General features: G+C 44.7%; 1 non-coding gene across 1 annotated transcript; it reads right to left on the bottom strand.

Moving 5' to 3' along the window:
• Positions 1 to 3,858: 3,858 nt before the first annotated feature.
• On the bottom strand, positions 3,859 to 3,963 carry LOC126097368 (U6 spliceosomal RNA). Its single transcript, XR_007522107.1, has one exon. It is a non-coding gene; the product is annotated as a U6 spliceosomal RNA (small nuclear RNA).
• Between the last annotated feature and the right edge of the window lie 17,456 nt (positions 3,964 to 21,419).

Here is a 21,419-nt window from a genome sequence, read left to right as displayed (position 1 = left end):
CCTCCATACCGCATCCATATGACGCCACTGGGAGAAGATGACACGGTGGACAGTCAGTACTGAATTGCTCCTCGCGGCCAGCATGCGGAGCTGATACGTAATACAGACATTCAAAGTCTCTTGACGTATCGAACCACACATGCACCTGATATACTACAGCCCTCATCATGAACCTGTATCACCTTAGTGACGTACTATGGCTGTTCCATGGCGATATATAGTGTTTATTTCATTGGATTTTGGTATATTCTATACCAGACAGCCATAATTGAACCAAACGGTTAGTGTCCTGTGTCGTACGGTATACATAGGACATGGAAGCATAAGATTCATTACAGAACCCTGTTAAGGGGGAAGTAAAGAAAGCTTACTACTGATTGGGTGTGAGGCCTCCACTGGTTTGAAGAGAAAATAACTTTATCTTGGAACTCTTCCATTTGATCCGTGTTTGCATAGAGAAATGGGAATTGTGAGTCCGCATTTATGCAAAACACTTTGTTATTTGTTTACTTATTTATTCCCCAAACTAGTTTCAGCGAGAAATATCGCCGTCATCAGTGGATTCGTTAAATCTAAAAGATGTAGAAAATAGCATAGTTATACAAGCACTGTAACACATTATTACATTTTTACTGTTCGTTTTTTGAAATATAATTTTCTGTGGATACTTTCGTACAACCTCATGTATTGTATGTTACGGCATGTTTTTAAGAACTGTTGTTGTTGTTTGCGGCATATTTTCTGTGCTTTTTCTGTTGCCGTTATTCTCAGCGTACAACATGTCATCTGCAACTGTGTGAGCGGCTGTTGGTAAACAAATACTAAAAGGTGAACTTGGTATGTCAGCGTTATACACTTGCGGTTGCGGTAGTGTTGGGGATACAGTTTGTGGTGTGTACTCGGAAGTTACTTAGTTTTTCGTGTACTCACGTTTGTTGAACGGCATGTACCTGGTTCTATGCACAGAAAAACAAGACTTTCGCACTTTGTTTATGATCCATAACATTACGCCATCTTGATGTTCGCGTGTGTCGCGAGAGATATATCGCATGTTGCGACCGCATGTCGGAGAAGATAGCTAATTTGACTCGTCAAACGAGTCATGGGATACCTGTTTCTAATTGATATTCATATTCAGGTGCACAGACTACACCGAGTCCTGTATTCTCGTTTTCAGATACTCGTGTGTAACCTCATGTTGGCTTCATATTCGAACACTAGGGGATGCACTCTCCTTGTGAGAACTCGGGAATCTCATTTTCCTACATAAGTAAGATAATGGCAGCGGCAAAAAGGACTGTTCGCAAATCACTTCTCTAAATTTCTACTACAAACACTACGATATGCGCACAAATCTTGTACTTTCGGAAAAAGCCTGTAATAATTTCAGTACACATCAAGATCGGATGTACAGTACTAACACATAGTGGATAGGAACTTGTGGTGGTGAAAAAGAAGTAGAGCTCTGGAACTATTCTGTAGAAAATTCTCTTTACGTCGCTAATGAGGGTGGTTACCAGTAACAAGAAAACGTCGAGAGTTGCTGCCGATCCTACATTTGATCAGACTCGTTCATAATTTTCAGTTAAGTGAAGAAAAGTCCGAATTTGCTGTGCCACTAAATTGGCATGTCAATGATTTGACGGTACGTCCATGAGCTTTAAGCACATTCTTCTGACGCTACGGAGATCTGAAACAGGCGACCTATACAGTGAAAAGACTACTCCCCATAAGACCGCGTGGAATACTAAGGCAAAGTTGCGCAATAGATATTATGGAATATCTGAATTTCAACAGGGGTAAACTAATTAAATGTGAAATATGGGTACCATAGTTCACATAGAAATAATGAAGAATGATTTCATCCGACTACCGAATGAGATCACATATCACTCATTGACTTGACTCCAAATGTTGAATAGATAATACAAGTAATTATGAAGTGCACAATGGTTAAAATGGATGACCGAACATACACAATAATACCTTGGCACAGGGGGAGTGGAACTCAAAAACAATTGCTAATAATGACGTATAATTTGCTCTGTCCGCGTAACCCGCCAATGATTGCAGAATTAATTAACAGATTAAAGAAAAGACCGAGAAAACTCCAAATTAGCACCAGTACGCTTGAGTAAGCTCTTGCTGAATTCAACTAGCTGAATGCGTGAATCAATTCAGGAAAGGAGGACCCTAACTCGAAACAAATTACTTCGAATTCACTTCGTGATGTAGTGCTCGCATGCTGCACATGCGTACCATTGTTCTAAAACTCAGATGCAGAGAATGGCTGCAGTGGTAGCTGAAAGTTACGGGTTGACTCCCAGCATCTATGATCTGTTCCGAAACAGAGTCTCGAAATGACCATCAGCCACAGTGTTGTCTGTTGGGAGCACAGTCGCAGACCGAGTGCCCTTGTCTGAAGCTCTAAGACCAAGAAAAGTGTGAATGGATTGGGTATTTCTTGACAGGGAGAAAGCAGCATATTATCTTGGATGGACAATCATCGACAGATGTAGAAGTAGCTTCAGGTGTTTTTCAGCGAAGTGTAATGGGGACCCATGCTATTCATGTTGACCTGGGAGAGAATATTAATACTAACATCAGACTTTTTGCAGATGGTGCAGTTATCTATAAGAAGTACTGTCTGAAAAATGCTGCACCAATCTTCAGTCATATCTTGATAAGATTTCAAAGTGGTGAAAAGATTGCCAACTTGCTTTAAATTTTCAGAAATATAAAACATAGTATTCTACGAATACAACATCAGTGAGTCACAGTTGGAACTGCTCAATTCACACAAATATCTGAGTGTAACACTCTGCAGGAATATGAACTGGAACGATCACATAGACTCAGTTGTAGGTAAAGCAGGTAGCAGACCTCGGTTTATTGGTAGAATACGAAAGAGATTGGTTACAAATCACTGTTGCGATTCATAGTGGAATATTGTTCAAGTGTATAAGACCCTTTACCTATAGGACGAACAGAGAGCATTGGTTGTATACAGAGGAGGGCGGCGCGAATGGTCACAGGTTTGTTTGGCCCGCGGGAGAATGTCACAAAAATGACAAAAGAACTGAACTGACAGACTCTCGAAGACAGACGGAAACCATCCCGAGAAAATCTTCTAACAAAGTTTCAGGAACCGGCTTTAAATGATTGTTAGATCAATTACAGTAAGCACAGTCATTTAAACAATGGTTCTTACCATTTTCCATACGAGAATGGAACGGGAAGAAGCCCTAATAACTGATACAATAGGACGTACCCTCTTCCATGCATTTCATCGTGGTTCGCAAGAGGTGTAGCTGTATCACAGCACTGGAGGTAGTGACACATACAGGCAGCTTGTGCGAAGGATTTGTAAGGAAACTATAGTCAGTTTATAAAGAAGATTGCTCTCGTGCGACTCATACTGTTGTTCAAAAGTTTGTAGGATCCATACGAAATAGAAATAACCTGGATGAAAGTACACAAATCACAGGTTTGATCAATGTGGGACCGTAAAAGATATGTTGAAAAACCTAAGCTGGCATACTCTTGAAGACAGAAGCCAACTATCCCATGAAAGCCTACTTATAGTCTTTCAATAACCGCTATTAACTGAGGTAACTAGGAATTGAACCCCGTACGTATGGCTTCCGGCGATTCTGGGAAGATAAAGCTAAGACTAGGTACAGCAACAACAAAAGTATTTAACCTAACATTCTTCCCCTATTCCACACGCGAATAGAACAGGAGCAAACCGTAATACATGGCGTATTGGGAAGTACCTTTTGGCACACACTTCACAGAAGTTGTAGAATGTAGATGTAGACTCAGAACTGACGACTTAAGCCTGGATCACTGGTTTGTAGCCAGCACGTAACCATCTGTTTTTTATTTTTTAACCTTGAACAGAGGTCATGCTAAACTTCTTTGTATCGCTCTAATTTTGGTACATGCAACGCCGAAGTGAGCACGCACCCTTATCCACAGCGCATATCGGTGAGCGGTGAAAAATGTGACTATCCGAGATTGCTGCTTTACTTGTGCGTCACTAACCAGCCGCAGTCCATTACGGTGGAAATAGCGCCTCGTAGTATTAGGAAGCGACCGGGTAGCAGGTAGTGGGTGAGTAGTGGCCGGTAAGTAGTGAGTGAGTGAGTGGCTGCTCTCCCGGCTCCCGGAGCGCGCACCTGGGGCAGGGTGAGTGCCGCGCCGCGCCGCGCACACGCTCGCGGCGTTGCCATCCCGGCCCGGCCGTCATGTCCTCTCTGTCTGTACCCCGCTGGTATGCGCCCGCTCGGTTCGACACACGCCACGTCTGCGCTCACAGGACAGCTCTAATTTTCCGTGAACGTACGCAGTAAACTACCGAAATATTGATCATCAACCGATGCAGTTCAAGAGTATTTCGCAGTGTGCCTTAGACAGGTATGTGCCGAGAGAAGTTATGAGGGATGAGAAAGACCCGCCGAAACGAAAGCAAAGAGAGCGTCACTGCAAATTTAAACTTAGCCGACACCTCACAGACCGACGAAATACTGAACGAAACCAAAATTAGCGCAAGGAGTTCCATGAGTGAAGCGTTCAATTAATTCGAAAGTAAAATTCTATCTACCGACTTGACAGGAAATCCTAAGCAGTTTCGGTCTATGTTAAATCAATAGACGGATCGAAGCCATCTGTCCAGACACACTGTGACCATAACTGTATCGAAAGCGCAGGATGACAGAAAAGGTCCAAATACTAAACACCTTTTTCCAAAACTATTTTACAGAGAAACGCTGTATTCTGGTTCTTCCTTTACATCGTCGCACGAACGTCAAAATGACAGACATCCAAGCGGCTGCTCATAAGCCACACGTCACGTCGGTAGATGCCAAACGACGTCTCGCTTGGTGTAAGGAGTGTAAACATTGGACGAATGAACAGAGGAAAAACGTTGTGTGGAGTGAATAATCGTGGTACACAATGTGACAATCCGATGGCAGATTGTGGGTATGGCGAATGCCCGGCGAACGTCATCTCCCAGCGTGTGTAATGCTAACAGTAAAATTCGGAGGCGGTGTTGTTATGGTGCGGCCGTGTTTTTCATGGACGGGGTTTCCACCATTTGTTGTTTTGCGTGGCACTTGATGTTCTAAGCATCCTTCTTTGTTCTCACTGTTGAAGAGCAATTTGGTGATGGCGATTGCATCTTTCAACAGGATTGAGAACCTGTTCATAATGTACGGCCTGTGGCGGAGTCGAGAGGGTGGCCCAACACCACACTGAATTCCAGCATTACCGACGGATAGCGCCACGAACTTGTAAGTCATTTTCGTCCAGGTGTCCCGATACTTATGATCACATAGTGTATCTATCGCACTGTTGTTTATTCGGTTTTACTGTATTACATAACGACACGTTTCGACCTTCTCATGCTCCTCTTCAATCGTTCGTGTACAAGAATTGGCAGTAAATTATATAAACAACTACGAATGGTAATGGAAATAAGGAATATGAACGAAACTTCCGTTATTTCCGCCATCACTGCGACCCATAGCATGTAGCTGCACTTGGTCCAAGATTCGAGGGGCGTTCAGTGTAACTGATGCAACATACTTTTTTTCTGATAGCAGGTTGGTTTTATTCAGGATCCCAGTACATTGTATTATTCTCCACTCCTTTGGAAATAAAACCCTATTTTTCAAAATAATCTCAGTTCAAAGCGACGCCCTTACGCCACCTTATAGGGAGGGCCTGTACGCCCGCAATGTACCACTCTGCTGGTCGACATCGGAGCCATTGTCTTGTTGCATCAGTGACCTCCTCAGCCTCCACGTACTGCTTCGCACGGGTTGCAACCTCCATTGGACCACACAGATGGCAGTCGGAAGGTGCGAGATCCGGGCTGTAGGGTATAGCCGGAAGAACAGTCCAAGGAAGCTTTGTGAGCTCCAACGACTCTCCGTCCTTCTGTTGACTGCCAGGTCTCCGTAGACATTCTGCTCTGGTTTCCTACCAAAAGAAATTCAATGAAAGCTCTCTGCTTGGAACGCACCGGCGTTACAGACGCCGCTGAAGGCTACTCATAGCCGCCGCGTATCGAAACTTCATGAAACAATAGGGGTGGAAGAGTGAATTTCCTACAATGTCCTACAGCAAATTCCGTATTTTTTCAACCGACACTGGCCGATAAAAAATGTTTTACATTACTTATTGAACGCCTCTCGTATAATGTTCTGCAACATCTCCATCTGATGACGAGGCTGTAATGGTTCGAAAACTAGTCAGTGGTGGAATAAATTCTATCAAGTTCAAGAAGTGAAAACAACTAATTTGTCCAGTCTCTGAGTTATCATGCCATCGCTGTTTACACTTTTTTAATACATAAATACCGTTTTAATTTATTGTGACCCCACAAATTGTGAAACTAGAATTACATATTAATACCTTCAGCTGATGACGGGCGTTGATATATATATCAACGGGGACAGGTGAAAATGTGTTCCCGGACCGGGACTCGAACCCGGGATCTCCTACGTACATGGCAGACGCTCTATTCATCTGAGCCACCGAGGGCACAGAGGATAGTGGGACTGCAGGGACTATCTCACACACGCCTCCTGCCAGACCCAAATTCTCACCTTATATGTCCACATACTACATTCGTGGTGTCTCTATCCAACACACTCATTATTCGTGGAAGACATTCTTACCTAGTCCCGTAAGAGTTCGGGTAATATGTGTGCATCCGCACAGAAGAATAAGGTCATGGCCGGTATTGTCAGAACTATATACTTATATGGATATGGTGTCTGTTCTTTCGGACATGTCCGAAATAACAGACATCGTATCCATATAATTATATAACTGTGAAACTAGAGATCAGGACTAATGATTTATAATGGCTGTAAAACATTTCCTTACATAGCAGTTAACACAACAATTGAAAGAAACCGCAAAATGAAGTAAAGTTCTCCATCTTGATGGTACGTTGAAAGTTTTGTTCTGAGTCGGAGGAAGAGGGAGTAGAGGGAAGAATGCAAGGTGGAGTTCGCTATTGTTAGTTGTTGTACAGGGTGCAGCACGCAGACAAGCCTAACCGTAGCGAAAGTAGGCGAAAGATAATCAGCGAAGGTGCATTCTCTTCAGTGTGAATGGTAGGCAGTAGCAGGCGAAGAACATTCGGTCGAGTTCGGTTCGCTCTGCAGGTACTCCCTTGTGTTGTGTTGGTTGTTGATCTTTCACAGATCATCGAAGGAACTTCGCGAGCCCTCTGTTTCGAGAAAATTCGTATACACAGTCTTATTTTTTGGGGGCGAAGTTATTTTACTGTTGAACGTGAGCTGTCTGACCAACCGATTGATCAGAAGTCAATGTAATCGCGCTAAGAACACAATACACCTCACAGAAAAGGGGGAAAACAATCGGCGCACCACCAAGGAATTAACCAAATGGACGAAAATCGGTAGACATGATGTAACGTACAGACAAACAAATGATTACAGTTTCAGAAAAGATGGATGATTTATTCAAGAGAAAGAGCTTCACAAATTGAAGTCAATAAAGCGTTGGTGCACATCTGCGCCTTATGCAAGATGTTGTTCGGCTGGGCATTATCTCGTACTATAATAGTGTCTTTCATAGTCTCGCTGTAGACGAGGCGTTAATTTTGCATGAGTTGTCTGTATAATGTTGTCTTTTGTCGTTCTAGAGTAGTTATTGCTGCTACTCACCGCACAACTTGAGATGTATGCGTAATATGTTTCTAGTGTGATTTATGTTACTGAAGCACCTTGAGGTGAACTGTAGGATGTTGAGAATATTTTTCCTGAACTGGGTACCGGCGACTCTTGCAACAGAAAGTATGTAAAATTTCATCAGAACTGCCGCGCTAGTGGTGTTCTTTCTGCGTCTGTAACGTTAGGGAGGTGCCTGTACCATATTTACCAAAAAGGTGGTTACCATTCGCAGAGCGCGTCATACTTCTTGTGCAGTAGGAGTTAATGGAAACATATCTATCACGCAGTTCTGGCATGTGTCAGTGAAGTAGAGGGAAGAGTTTAGCCGGAGCGGTCGGCGCTGCAGAAGCGCCTCTGAGTTCTCAAGTCTCCCGCGGCGGGGTGTTAGTGACGAGTTGAAAGTCTGCGCGCTTAATGCACTGCGCATTAGCGTCGGTACTCACTAACATCAACGGGGTCGCAGGCTAACATTTGAAGACAGATTGTAATACGGACTAGTCGCTAATGAAATTCCATCCGAGTGGCAGAAATTCCTAGAATAATCCGCGCCGCATTATTGTCGCTATCGACCGTTACGGCTAACTGGCCGGCCGCGTCGCAGCGGCGAGATGCCTGTTGGTTGCTGGAAGCTGGAAGCCGGCCGCAGCGGGTCGCACTGATTTGGTTGTGGCGTCGCTGGCGGTTCGCCCGGTTGCCATTCCACTCTCCTAGAGAGTCATTTCACAGTCAGCACAACAACTAAGAACTGTCACTTATTTGGTTGCCGTGCGGCAAATGAATCGTCACGGCCTCAAAAGCTACACGATAACAAATAACTCTTTGTGTCTGGGCTGACATTAGTCTCTCTGATCCAACTGTCGTCAAAATTGCTACCCGAATCCAGTGTTCGAGAGGCCAGCGGCACTCAACTGTGTTTTATAAAAAATATGCTTCTAGCAACTAACAGCAGAATCCGAAAACGTACACTAACTTTAAGAGTTGTTTAAGAGTGTATTTTTTATTGCTCAGTAACAAAGAAAATACTTACAGAGACAGTAATATTTTAAGATGTGCTTAATTTTAACTGACTTGGCCAAATTCTGCAGTGAGCTAAATAAAGTTTGCCACTTACGTCAGGGGCAGAATACATCTAATATATAGCACGGCCACTGCGGGGTTAGCAGAAGTGAGAGGGGGAAATATTGTATTGGGTTTCAGTGCTACCAACTAACTAGCACCGATTAGCTGCTATGGTATAAATGTCAAGCGGAAGTAAAGTGGATTCTTGAATGCGCTTTATAAAGATATGATCTCAAATTAAGGCTATTGTATAAGGGACGAACGAAAAGTTTTCATTCGAGGGACACACTTACCCTTCCCCCCATGTCGGTGCTTGTATACCCGCTATACCCGCATTGCCGCATATAAGTCTCGCTGGGTTGCAGATACGCTGCAGAGATACCCTCAAACGGCAACTTCTTCATCGCCCCTTGTAATACAATGCAGTGAGTAACAGAACAATGACATTGAAAACATTTAGCAAATATTTGTGATCGAGTCACATACTGCAGTTACTTTTATTAATTAATATAAGTTTATAAGTTGCTAAATTATGTAGGTTACCAATTAATCGTATTATCTGTAGGGGAACGTGTGGTAAAGTGGTAAGGACAAAAAAAAGCAACAGCGCTGCTGGCTGCCCAAAAGTGGTCAGACTCGTTCTACGAGGTGCATTCAAGTTCTAAGGCCTCCGATTTTTTTTCTAATTAACTACTCACCCGAAATCGATGAAACTGGCGTTACTTCTCGACGTAATCGCCCTGCAGACGAACACATTTTTCACAACGCTGACGCCATGATTCCATGGCAGCGGCGAAGGCTTCTTTAGGAGTCTGTTTTGACCACTGGAAAATCGCTGAGGCAATAGCAGCACGGCTGGTGAATGTGCGGCCACGGAGAGTGTCTTTCATTGTTGGAAAAAGCCAAAAGTCACTAGGAGCCAGGTCAGGTGAGTAGGGAGCATGAGGAATCACTTCAAAGTTGTTATCACGAAGAAACTGTTGCGTAACGTTAGCTCGATATGCAGGTGCGTTGTCTTGGTGAAACAGCACATGCGCAGCCCTTCCCAGACGTTTTTGTTGCAGTGCAGGAAGGAATTTGTTCTTCAAAACATTTTCGTAGGATGCACCTGTTACCGTAGTGCCCTTTGGAACGCAATGGGTAAGGATTACGCCCTCGCTGTCCCAGAACATGGACACCATCATTTTTTCAGCACTGGTGGTTACCCGAAATTTTTTTGGTGGCGGTGAATCTGTGTGCTTCCATTGAGCTGACTGGCGCTTTGTTTCTGGATTGAAAAATGGCATCCACGTCTCATCCATTGTCACAACCGACGAAAAGAAAGTCCCATTCATGCTGTCGTCGCGCGTCAACATTGCTTGGCAACATGCCACACGGGCAGCCATGTGGTCATCCGTCAGCATTTGTGGCACCCACCTGGATGACACTTTTCGCATTTTCAGGTCATCATGCAGGATTGTGTCCACAGAACCCACAGAAATGCCAACTCTGGAGGCGATCTGTTCAACAGTCATTCGGTGATCCCCCAAAACAATTCTCTCCACTTTCTCGATCATGTCGTCAGACCGGCTTGTGTGAGCCCGAGGTTGTTTCGGTTTGTTGTCACACGATGTTCTGCCTTCATTAAACTGTCGCACCCACGAACGCACTTTTGACACATCCATAACTCCATCACCACATGTCTCCTTCAACTGTCGATGAATTTCAACTGGTTTCACACCACGCAAATTCAGAAAACGAATGATTGCACGCGGTTCAAGTAAGGAAAACGTCGCCATTTTAAGTGTTTAAAACAGTTCTCATTCTCGCCGCTGGCGGTGAAATTCCATCTGCCGTATGGTGCTGCCATCTCTGGGACGTATTGACAATGAATGCGGCCTCATTTTAAAACACTGCGCATGTTTCTATCTCTTCCCAGTCCAGAGGAAAAAAATCGGAAGCCTTAGAACTTGAATGCACCTCGTAATACACGTCGCCGTTGTTGTCAGTGAAATTGACCGAGGAACCGTGTTCTGTAGTTTTTTAGCAGAAACTTTTTTGTTTTTGAGTCGTCTGATGTTAGACATATTGTTTATATTATTCTTGTTACCTCACTTGTAAGGGGAGTAATTTTTACAACATCAATATTTAAACAACGTCTTTAGGCCTACAAATGTACTTCCTTGTTATTTATTTGAGTTTGGTAGTTTATTCTGTGGACCACTAATGCCGACATGGCACCCGATCGGGACAAGTGATCACAGTACTCGCTGGGAAAAGTGGCCAAGGTGTTCATCCCAATAAGAGTTAGACACTTCCAAAAACCACACGTAGTACAACAGATAAAACTGACTTCTGAACCATTTTACATACAAAGCTATCATCCGCCATTCTACCCCTTTGAAAAAACTTTGAATTAAGTTACATCATTTAAAACCACCTCTGTTCTCTTACATTTGACCTAATAAAAAAGTGCTATCGAAATCGTTTGTTGCAGCAACTTGGGATTCTTTCAGATACCGGGGCGTGCAGATGTCTAGAAAATGTGTCCGGAAATTAGAAAAACAAACATGGGATCCTGTTGTGATGGCACTGGTTACAATGCCGTCTTAGACACGGAAACCTGGTGACTGTGTAAGCCTTCAGAAAAATGCACGAGGTCGCAAAAATGCGTTACAATATATTATTCTCTTTTTCACTTAGAAATGATTAGTGTGATATAATATGTGGATTCAAAATGAGTTAAGCTTCAATCAACAACCATGGTCTGGTGAAATTTGAGTTTCTCTTTGAACGGCTACTTAACACTCCTCCGCCCTCCCCCCCCTCCCCCCTCCCCCTCCACCCTCCCCTTCATGTGCGATCCGAAGTTTCGCCCTATAACGTGAATATTGGCTCCTAAGCTTAAAAGTTTGAGAACCACTGCACTAGTCTCACAGCCGCTGTGGAACTGCATTTCTTAAGTAGTTGACGTACTGCAACCCGACAGCGGAGAGAAACATATTCTACAGCTACCATTTTTTCTCTCGGCGGCTCGGCGCCAGGTCGTTATCTATCGTTTCTACGGATGTCTTTAAAGACGGCGTCCTCACTGAGCCTACAGAGAAGACTGGAAATGCAGCTTCGAATTCTTTGTAGGTTCACTGACACACATGGTCTGCTCGAGGCTGCAGCTCAGGAAACAGCGTTGACGCAGCAACCGAGCCATGCCGCGCCACGGGAGTGTACGTCATCGTCGTCAGCGCCAGCGGTCAACAGTGTACAAGCTCATCAAGAGTGTTGATTTGATGTCTGAGTGTTTGAGAATAAACCATAAAGCTGTGGGAGGAACTTTCCAAACCAGTCTCGTGTCCGGTCTCTGTGTTTTCGATTCTCCCAGGATGTCTTTCATTGCTGACACCACCGGAACCTTAGGTCAGGGTTATGGCTATTGTTAGATGTGTTTCTGCTGCCTTAGCAGGACTTGATAGTTTTAGCGAGAGGTACGTGATACTGTATAAAACGTATCATATGTCGGATCTGGCTAATAAAGATTCTGGGAAGCCATGTTATGATACGCCATTAACTTCGTCTACACGCAGCAGGAGAAAAGTTGATCCAGGAGAAGGCGCGCGCATTTGGTTCAAAGGGCAAGGCACAAGCGAACAGTTCAGATTATTTGGTGATTCAGCATTGTATCATCATTTTAATAAGGTGATTCACCCATCTATCTCCAGGATTTAATTAAAAAATTATTTACCAGTGTACTCAGTTGCTAGGAGCAGGTCTGATTGCACAGCAGCTCAGTTTTGCACAAGAGCGGCGTGCCACTAAATGTTATCTTTACTGCTTCTTGTTGTGGAGCGCAATACAAGCTCCCTTTAGCTCGCATGTGGTAAAGCTAATGCTGTAGCGCCTCATTTGAATTTTGGTAATGCAAACAGTTTCATTCGGTAGTTTATTGCCATCAATAGAAGAATAAGTCAAGGTGTAGAGATCCTCATCACCACATTGTGTGCTGTTCTCCTCGGCTACACAGGGTGAAGAAAAAGAATCTGATAATAAAGTGAGAGCAGGGCAGCGGACATCAAATCTAGCAAAATTTTTCAGACAACCATAGGTCGGGAAGTCACCATTGTGTAACTACGGACATAAAACGTTAGACAATCAGCGACGAGGGAGCGGCAGTTTCTTCAGTGAATGAACGTGTTTTCGCGTGTCTAGCAGTGCTGTTTCTGTAGTCATGTTTATTATCGTAACAAATTAATGGCGTTACTGTCCTTCTGAACAAGTTAATGACATTGCTGTCCGTCTGGCATAACAGTCATGCTTTACTCAGTAAACATCACCGAAAATTCACGTCTTACATAACCACCAGCCATTGACAGAAAAGTAGTGTCGCCGAGCTTTGGCTATTCAGGTGGAACTATTGTCTTTGTCTAAATTAATTAGAAACTGCAATCTTTAGCATAACAGGTACTACATGGGGCAAGTCATTTTACAGGTTCCTACTTACGCATGCTTGTAGTTGATTGGCTGCTGTTTCATTTCCGTAGCTCCACAACAGTGCTTATCCGTCCTATGGTTATATGGAAAATGTTGCTCTGTACTTATTATCGGGTTGTTTTACTTCACGCTGTGTCTCTCTTGTAGCAGGGATATGTGGCCCTTTGTGATCCGTCCCTAAGCAAACCAACCAACGATTGCAAGAGTAAGGAAGGCTATGGTTTTATGTCCCGTCGAAGACGACATCATTGGAGACAAAGCATAAGCGCGGAGTAGCCAATGATGAGGGAAAAATGTGCCTGTACGGACATCTCCAGTAAGCGACTTAGGGAAGCCATAAAAGCCATAAATCTCCTCTTGCTTAGCAGTCGACTGTCTCAGTCAGCCGGCCGGGGTGGCCGAGAGGTTCTAGGCGCTACAGTCTGGAACTGCGCGACCGCTACGGGCGCAGGTTCGAATCCTGCCTCGGGCATGGATGTGTGTGACGTCCTTAGGTTAGTTAGGTTTAAGTAGTTCTAAGTTCTAGGGGACTGATGACCTCAGACCTCAGAAGTGAAGTCCCATAGTGCTCAGAGCCATTTTTTTTTTGTCTCAGTCAACATGCACTTCCGTCAGTAGGATCTTTCATGATAGCTCCAATAGTATGCCAACATTTGAATGATTGGCATTGAGAACTAGCAGACCTCTTCCTGAAGCCTAGATCTTTAGTCAATCGGGACTAGAGAGGCACGAGGGCCTCCAAAATGAAACTGTCGTAGGAGGTTTCGTGATTTCACTTTTCGAATTTCATTAGGATCCTCTAGCGAACTGTTCCGAAGAGCAAGAATGTCCATCAGTAGGTCCACAACAGAGAAAGACATGGCTATCGAAGGAAGAATCTCAGTTCATTAGAGCCACTGTTAGTGGCGCTAAGCGATAAACCCAGTCCACTTTGAGCTGAATTTTTATAGAAAGCATCCTGGTGTGGCACTACAATGTCTTTAAACTCTGCGTCATCTTGTAACAAAGAAAACTAAATTGTGGAATTCATTGTGTAACAGCAACTACGGAGTGGGAGCTACCCGAAAGCTGTGTGTGTGTGTGTGTGTGTGTGTGCTTGCACGCGCGCTCGCGCGCCTGTGTGTGTGTGTGTGTGTAAGTTAGTCCAGATCTGTCCTAGCAGTAGAGAAACTAGGAACTTTCCATTTCTCAGCCCTTTCGAACATGATCGTAACTTCATCAGTTCATATCGCATTAACAGCTGAAACTTCTTTATTTATATGAGTGTGCATGTACTTAAATTGCAGAATGACTGAGAAGATGAAACTTCTACGTTATTTGATTCTGAAATAGCTGAGTAAAACTGAAAGTACTGAGCCTGCTTTCTCTTTACTTTTTCTTATCATGTCAACACTGACCCACAATATTCTAGCGCAACGCAATCTGACTGCTCAAACAAATTACATACTGACTTCAAATAATTAATTCAAAAGAATGACCCTGACTAAAGAGAAATCTTTAACAATAACCCATACACTTCATTAAGCACTTACCTCACAAAAATCTTCATTACGCGAACTACTGCAACACAGCGAGCGTCAATTCTGCCAGATAAATAAAAGATTCTAATTACTAAAGCCACTGACTATTAATAGGCGTGTGGTTAGCAAAGGAAAGATTTTCTTGCAAACCAAATAATGTATTTTTTACCTTAATAATGACATCCAGTTCAAACACGAATATAAATCGTCATTGACATCTAATCACGAACAATATCCAGTCTCCAAGTCGAACATGTACAGATCGTTAGCCTGCGCTAACACTTCAGACCTCTACCCTCCATCAATGCTAACTTCTCGCATCCAACATCCATCACTGCTGGCTGCTCACCTCCAACTGCCCAACAGCACTTCCATCACTGCTGGCGACTAACTTATAACTGCCCAACAGTACTGGCGATTCACTTCCAACAAAGAGTCCGACCAGCCACAGAGTCTCCTACAAAGAAAGCGCAGTCAGAGATCCAATGCAAAGCGCTACACAGAGCTGCCAACACAGAAGCAGTCCAATTACACAGCACACCACAATTCAAATCAGACGATGGATTCTTATTCAAGCGAAACCATAGCTAGGGATTCAGTGCCATAAACAAGCACGAGAGCGTCAGAATAAACTTCCTAAACTTCCATGTATGGAAGAAAAGTAAAATTTACACTGATCACATTCAAAAATTCCTTGTGTCATTGTATTGTTTCTCAGAAGACTGTACTCCTTCTCCGTGTGCGTCTTTTCAAGGGTGCATTCGACTTTGACTTCATTTTTATGGATGATAATGCCCGACTGCATCGAACAGCGCAGATAAATGAAGTCTAGGAACGAAAAGATATTCAGCGAGTGGACTGTCCTGCACGTTCCCACGCCTTAAATCCCACTGAGCACGTGTCGGATGGCTTGGGGAGACGTGCTGCAGCGCTTGCACATGCACCTACCACCGTCCAGCAAAAAAATTGGTTCAAATGGCTCTGAGCACTATGGGACTTAACATCTGAGGTCATCAGTCCCCTAGAACTTAGAACTAGTTAAACCTAACTAACCTAAGGACATCACACACATCCATGCCCGAGGCAGGATTCGAACCTGCGACCGTAGCGCCACCATCCAGCAACTAACAACCGAGCTGGTGTAGCAATGGAACGCCCTGTCACAAGAACTCCTTACCAACCTTGTGACCAGCATGTGAGCACGATGCAGAGCATGCACTGCTGTCCGTGATGACCATATACCCTATTAACAACCAAGTCCCGCCTTTTGTAATGTCCAGGGGATCATCATAAACTGCGGTAACTTCAGTGTAATTATTGTCTTTGAATAAAAGTGTTATTTCGGTTCGCCTCACTGCGTATATTTTTCAGTTGCCATCTGTACTACACTGTAGCAATTCTTCCTTTCTATGGCACAAGTTTTATCGAGCTACGATATTTTGCAGTGACACACCACGCAGCAGTTACTTTCATCGCTAAGTTTTGCACACCAGTGTAGTATTTATTCGCCATATCGTGTAAATTAGTTTTCACACAGTCAGTAAACGTATCATAAGTACGTTTCCGCATAATATAATTTACTCACTCTTCTTCTTTTTCTTGGCCGTACTCCGAGAATTAATCGGGTCGGTGTGTTAATCTGGATTTATCAATGTTACTGGTACAGTTTTTGTCGCCACACCTCCCTTCCCCCCACCCCCACCCCCTTTCAGGGATAGAAATTTTACATCTGCATCGAGTGTTATCCCATGTGACAGTCAGTGAACGTTTCCGAAATGTTTGCGAATCGTCTGCTGAAGCGGCGCATAGCTAGCAGTCTAGTAGTCATATCAGGTCGGATGCGGGAAACCGTCTGGTTCTCGTTGCTGCCTCTGGATCACGGGATCCCGGATTCGATTCCCAGCCGGGTTGAGGATTTTCCCCACCTGATGATTGGGTGTTTGTGTTGTCCTCATCATTTCATCATCATTCATAAAAGTGGCGAGACTGGACTCGGTAAAGATTGGGAATTTGTTCGGGCGCTGATAACGGCACAGTTGAACGCCCGACAAACCAAACATCATAGTCATTATCAAATGGTTCAAATGGCTCTGAGCACTATGGGACTTAACATCTGAGGTCATCAGTTCCCTAGACTTAGAACTACTTAAACCTAACTAACCTAAGGACATCACACACATCCATGCCCGAGGCAGGATTCGAACCTGCGGCCGTAGCAGCAGCGCGGTTCCGGACTGAAGTGCCTAGAACCGCTCGGCCACAGGGCACGCAGTCATCGTCATCATCATCATCATACCGGTCCTCTTGGTTAATAGGCAGGGCGGATTCGATCCGGGACACCTGCAACTTCCCTAGTCCCAGAAGCGGCGTGCGAGGGCACGCTGCTATCCGGGAGGGTCAATCAATCTGCGCAAGTGTTTGCAGTCATTCTCCAATAGTGTGATAGGTTATTCTGTGAAAATGTTTCTCTTTCTTAGGCAAGCATGAACTGTTCGTGGTTTCCAACAACGAAAATTGCATTCCTTTGTTCATTTATTAAGACAGAGAACTGGAATGCAAAGTTTTGTCTCTGGACGATTCCTGAGTCACTTATCATGGCTTTCGCTACTGGTAACAATCTTTGTATGCAAAATATTGAGTGTCAACCTATGCTTCAGTGATAACGTCAGACTGTGACTCCGTTCTCTCTGCCAATCAACTTCCACCCACCCTCCCCGCCCCCTGAATCACAGTGAAAGCTCATTCCCAGGTTGGTGGGTAGTAACAGCATGTCACTACTATCAGAACCAAGCCTAGCAAAGTACTTAACAATGCAAATAAACGTTGTCATTTGATGAGTTACCTCATGAGATACCTCCTAATGTCGTGTCGGACCTTCTTTTCCCAGGCGTAATGCAGCAGTTCGACGTGGCAAGCTCTCAGCAAGTCGTTGGATGTCCCCTGCAGAAATATTAAGCCATGCCATCTCAATAGCTGTCCATGATTGCAAAAGTGATGCCGGTGCAAGGTTTTGTGCACAAACTGACTTCTCAGTTATGTCCCACAAATGTTCGATGGCAATCATGTCAGGCGCTCGAATTGTCCAGAATGTTCTTCACAGCAATCGTAAACAGCTGTGGCCTGGTGACATGGCGCATTGTCATCCACGAAAATACCATCGTTGTTTGGAAAAATGATGTCCACGAATGGCTGCAAATGGTCTCCAAGCAGCCGATCATTCCAGCCAATGACTGGTTCACTTAAACCGGAGAGCCCAGTCCATTCAATGTAAACACAGCCCATACCATTACGGAGCCACCACCAGCTTCCACAGCGCCTTGGTGACAACCTGGGTCCATGGTTTCGTGGGGTCTGCGCCACACTCGAATCCTACCATCAGCTCTTACAACCGCAAGTCGGGACTCATCTGACTTGGCCACTGTTTTCCAGTCGTCTAGGGTCCAACCACTATGGTCACGAGCCCAGGAGAGGAGCTGCAGGTGATGTGGTGCTGTTACCCAATGCACTCGCGTCAGTCGTCTGTTACCATAGCCCATTAAAGTTCAAAATGGTTCAAATTGCTCTGAGCACTATGGGACTAAACTTCTAAGGTCATCAGTCCCCTAGAACTTAGAACTACCTAAACCCAACTAACCTAAGGACATCACACACATCCATGCCCGACGCAGGATTCGAACCTGCGACCGTAGCGGTCGCGCGGTTCCAGACCGTAGCGCCTAGAACCGCTCGGCCACTCCGGCTGGCAGCCCATTAGAGCCAAATTTCGTCGCACTGTCCGAAAGGATACGTTCGTCGTATGTCCCACAATGATTCTTGAAGTTATTTCACGCAGTGCTGCTTGTCTACTAGCACTGACAACTCTTGGCAAACTTCTGCTGCTCTCGGTCGTTAAGAGAAGGTGTAAGTAGGCTGTTTAGGTTTTTATGTTGGTAACGTCATCTAGCGCTTTGTATGAAAATCATTGGCTGTGCTGTGTGCAGTCTGTGGCTGGTTGGCATTGTTGGAATATTCGCCATGTAGTGTTGGGCAGTTGGATGTGAAGAACGTGTAGCGGTGCGCAGTTAGGAGGTGAGCCGCCAGCAGTGGTGGATGTGGGAAGAGAGATGACAGAATTTTGAGAGCGGACGATCTGGACGTGTGTCCATCAGAAAGAGTAAATTTGTAATATTGGATATCATGAACTGATACATATATGATGGCTTTTGAACAGTATTAAGGTAAATACATTGTTTGTTCTCTATCAAAATCTTTCATTTGATAACTATGCCTATCAGTAGTTAGTCCCTTCAGTAGCTAGAATCTTTTATTTAGCTGGCAGTATTGGCGCTCGCTGTATTGCAGTAGTTCGAGTGACGAAGATTTTTGTGAGAGAAGTGATTCATGAAAGGCATAGGTTATTGTTAGTGAGGGGCATTCTTTTGTAGGGATTATTGAAAGTCAGATTGCGTTACGCTAAAAATATTGTTTGTCAGTTTAGTGTTGATCAGAATAAGTAAAGAGAGAAATGTCTGAGTACGTTGAGTTTTGCTCAGCTGTTTGAAAATCAAATAATGTAAGAGGTTTATCAGCACAGTCATTCATAAATTTTTCATAAAGGTCTTCGGCCACTGCGTCGTCCTTGGTGAGAGGTAGTGCCTGAAGTTTGTTAGGCCGGCCGCTGTGACCGAGCGGTTGTAGGCGCTTCAGTCTGGGACCGAGCGACCGCTACGGTTGTAGGTTCGAATCCTGCCTCGGCCATGGATGAGTGTGATGTCCTTACGTTAGTTAGGTTTAAGTGGTTCTACATTCTAGGGGACTGATGACCTTAGAAGTTAAGTCCCATAGTGCTCAGAGCAATTTGAATTTGAAGTTTGTTATACTCAGCGATGTCTTGACACTGTGGATCTCGAAATATTGAATTCTCGAACGATTTCTATAATGGAATGTCTCAGGCGTCTAGCTCCAATTACCATTCCGCGTTCAAAGTTTGTTAATTTCCGTCGAACTGCCATAACCACGTGGAAAACCTTTTCACATGAAACACCTGAATGCAAATGATAGTTCCGCCAACGCATTCCCCTTTTATAATTGCGTAAGCGATGCTACCGCCATCTGTAAAAGTGCATGTCGCTATCCTGTGCCTTTTGTCACCTGAGTGTATAAATCACGGTGCCCGCGAATCATTGTTAGGAAGCTATACATGTGCCTCTCACACATCTCTATCAGACTCACTGAGAAAAAGATATAATATACTTTTCTCCAGCATCGCATTTCAGTCAATCTGCTTTACCTGTCCTGACTGCTGTCGGTGGGACATTAAACGTTAAACCTTCTATAACGTCTGCGCTCCGAAAAAGCATTTCGTCGCCGTTGCCGCCTGACGAAATTTTGTTGACAAGCGTCATACGAAACACAGTTTGAGTTTCCGGCTGAAAGTCTGAGATAGGCTTTTAAAAATGCAGACGCGCGCGCGGCGGGAACCCCTGCGGGCGGCGGCCCCGGAATTGGAGGTAGCGCTGTCGCAACACGCCGGCTTCATCCCCCCCCCCCCCTCCCATTGTGCGCCGGAAGGGTCAGACGGCTATCGCTATTGATTAAACCGTATTTAAGGGAGCTCAAAACGTGTATTTGCAGTGCGGTATTGATTTGTGCCGTGTGTAGGTGATGTGCGCGGCCCGCCGTCGGGGCTTCACTGTAGCGGGCGCGACTGAGCCGCGGCTCAATACCCATTGCGCCATTACGTAAAGAACTCCCCCGGAGCGCGAACGACGCCGCGCGGAATACATTAAGGCCCTTCCGCTCGCGCCGAGTCCCACCTTTCTTTTGTCGACGACGCGGAGTGTGTAAAATGCCGGCAAGCATCGGTTTTCATGTCGCCCGCCTTACGTGCGCAGCGAACGCTCTTTGACTAATCTGCGCTACTCATAAGAGTGCATAGGCGTTACCAATCCCTAGCACGAGATTTGTATTAGTTGATGTACACGTCGCGCAGAGGAAAGCAATAGTCTTGCACACTTTCGTCTCCAGTCTCAAAACAACTCCCTTATTAAGTGGGGAGCAGTCAAGGCGCTACAACCGAATCGTGGAATATATTTTGTCTTCAGACATAATGACCTTTCTAGACTCTGAGTAGCTCATCTGCAGAAATCAGCACGGTTTTAAGAAACAGTGGTCATGCGAGACACAGCTGGCCCTCTTTGTGCATGATATACAACAGACTCTAGATACCGGCTCCCAGGTTGATACTATATTTCTCGACTTTCGAAAAGCGTTCGACTCAGTTCCGCACTGCCGCTTGCTCCAAAAAGTGCGCGCTTACGGTCTATCCGATGACATATGCGGTTGGATAGAGAGTTTTCTAACAGACAGTCGGCAGTATGTCGTCCTGAATGGGGTGACTTCAACAGAAACAAGCGTAACTTCAGGTGTGCCCCAGGGCAGCGTAATAGGTCCACTGCTTTTTACGGTTTACATGAACGATCTGGTTGATGGTGTTGACAGCGGCCTGAGACTGTTTGCCGATGATGCTGTAGTCTACAGGAAAGTAGTATCACACGAAAGTTGTGAACGAATCAATGAAGATTTGCAGAAAATAAATGCGTGGTGCAACGACTGGCTGTTATCTCTCAATATTAGTAAATGTAACCAACTGCGTATAACAAGACGAAATACCCGTCAATGT

This window comes from Schistocerca cancellata, chromosome 1, assembly GCF_023864275.1.
Source record: "Schistocerca cancellata isolate TAMUIC-IGC-003103 chromosome 1, iqSchCanc2.1, whole genome shotgun sequence".
Classification (NCBI taxonomy): domain Eukaryota; kingdom Metazoa; phylum Arthropoda; class Insecta; order Orthoptera; family Acrididae; genus Schistocerca; species Schistocerca cancellata.
The sequence above is the reverse complement of the archived record's forward strand: the minus strand, read 5'-3'. Positions and strand labels throughout refer to the sequence as shown.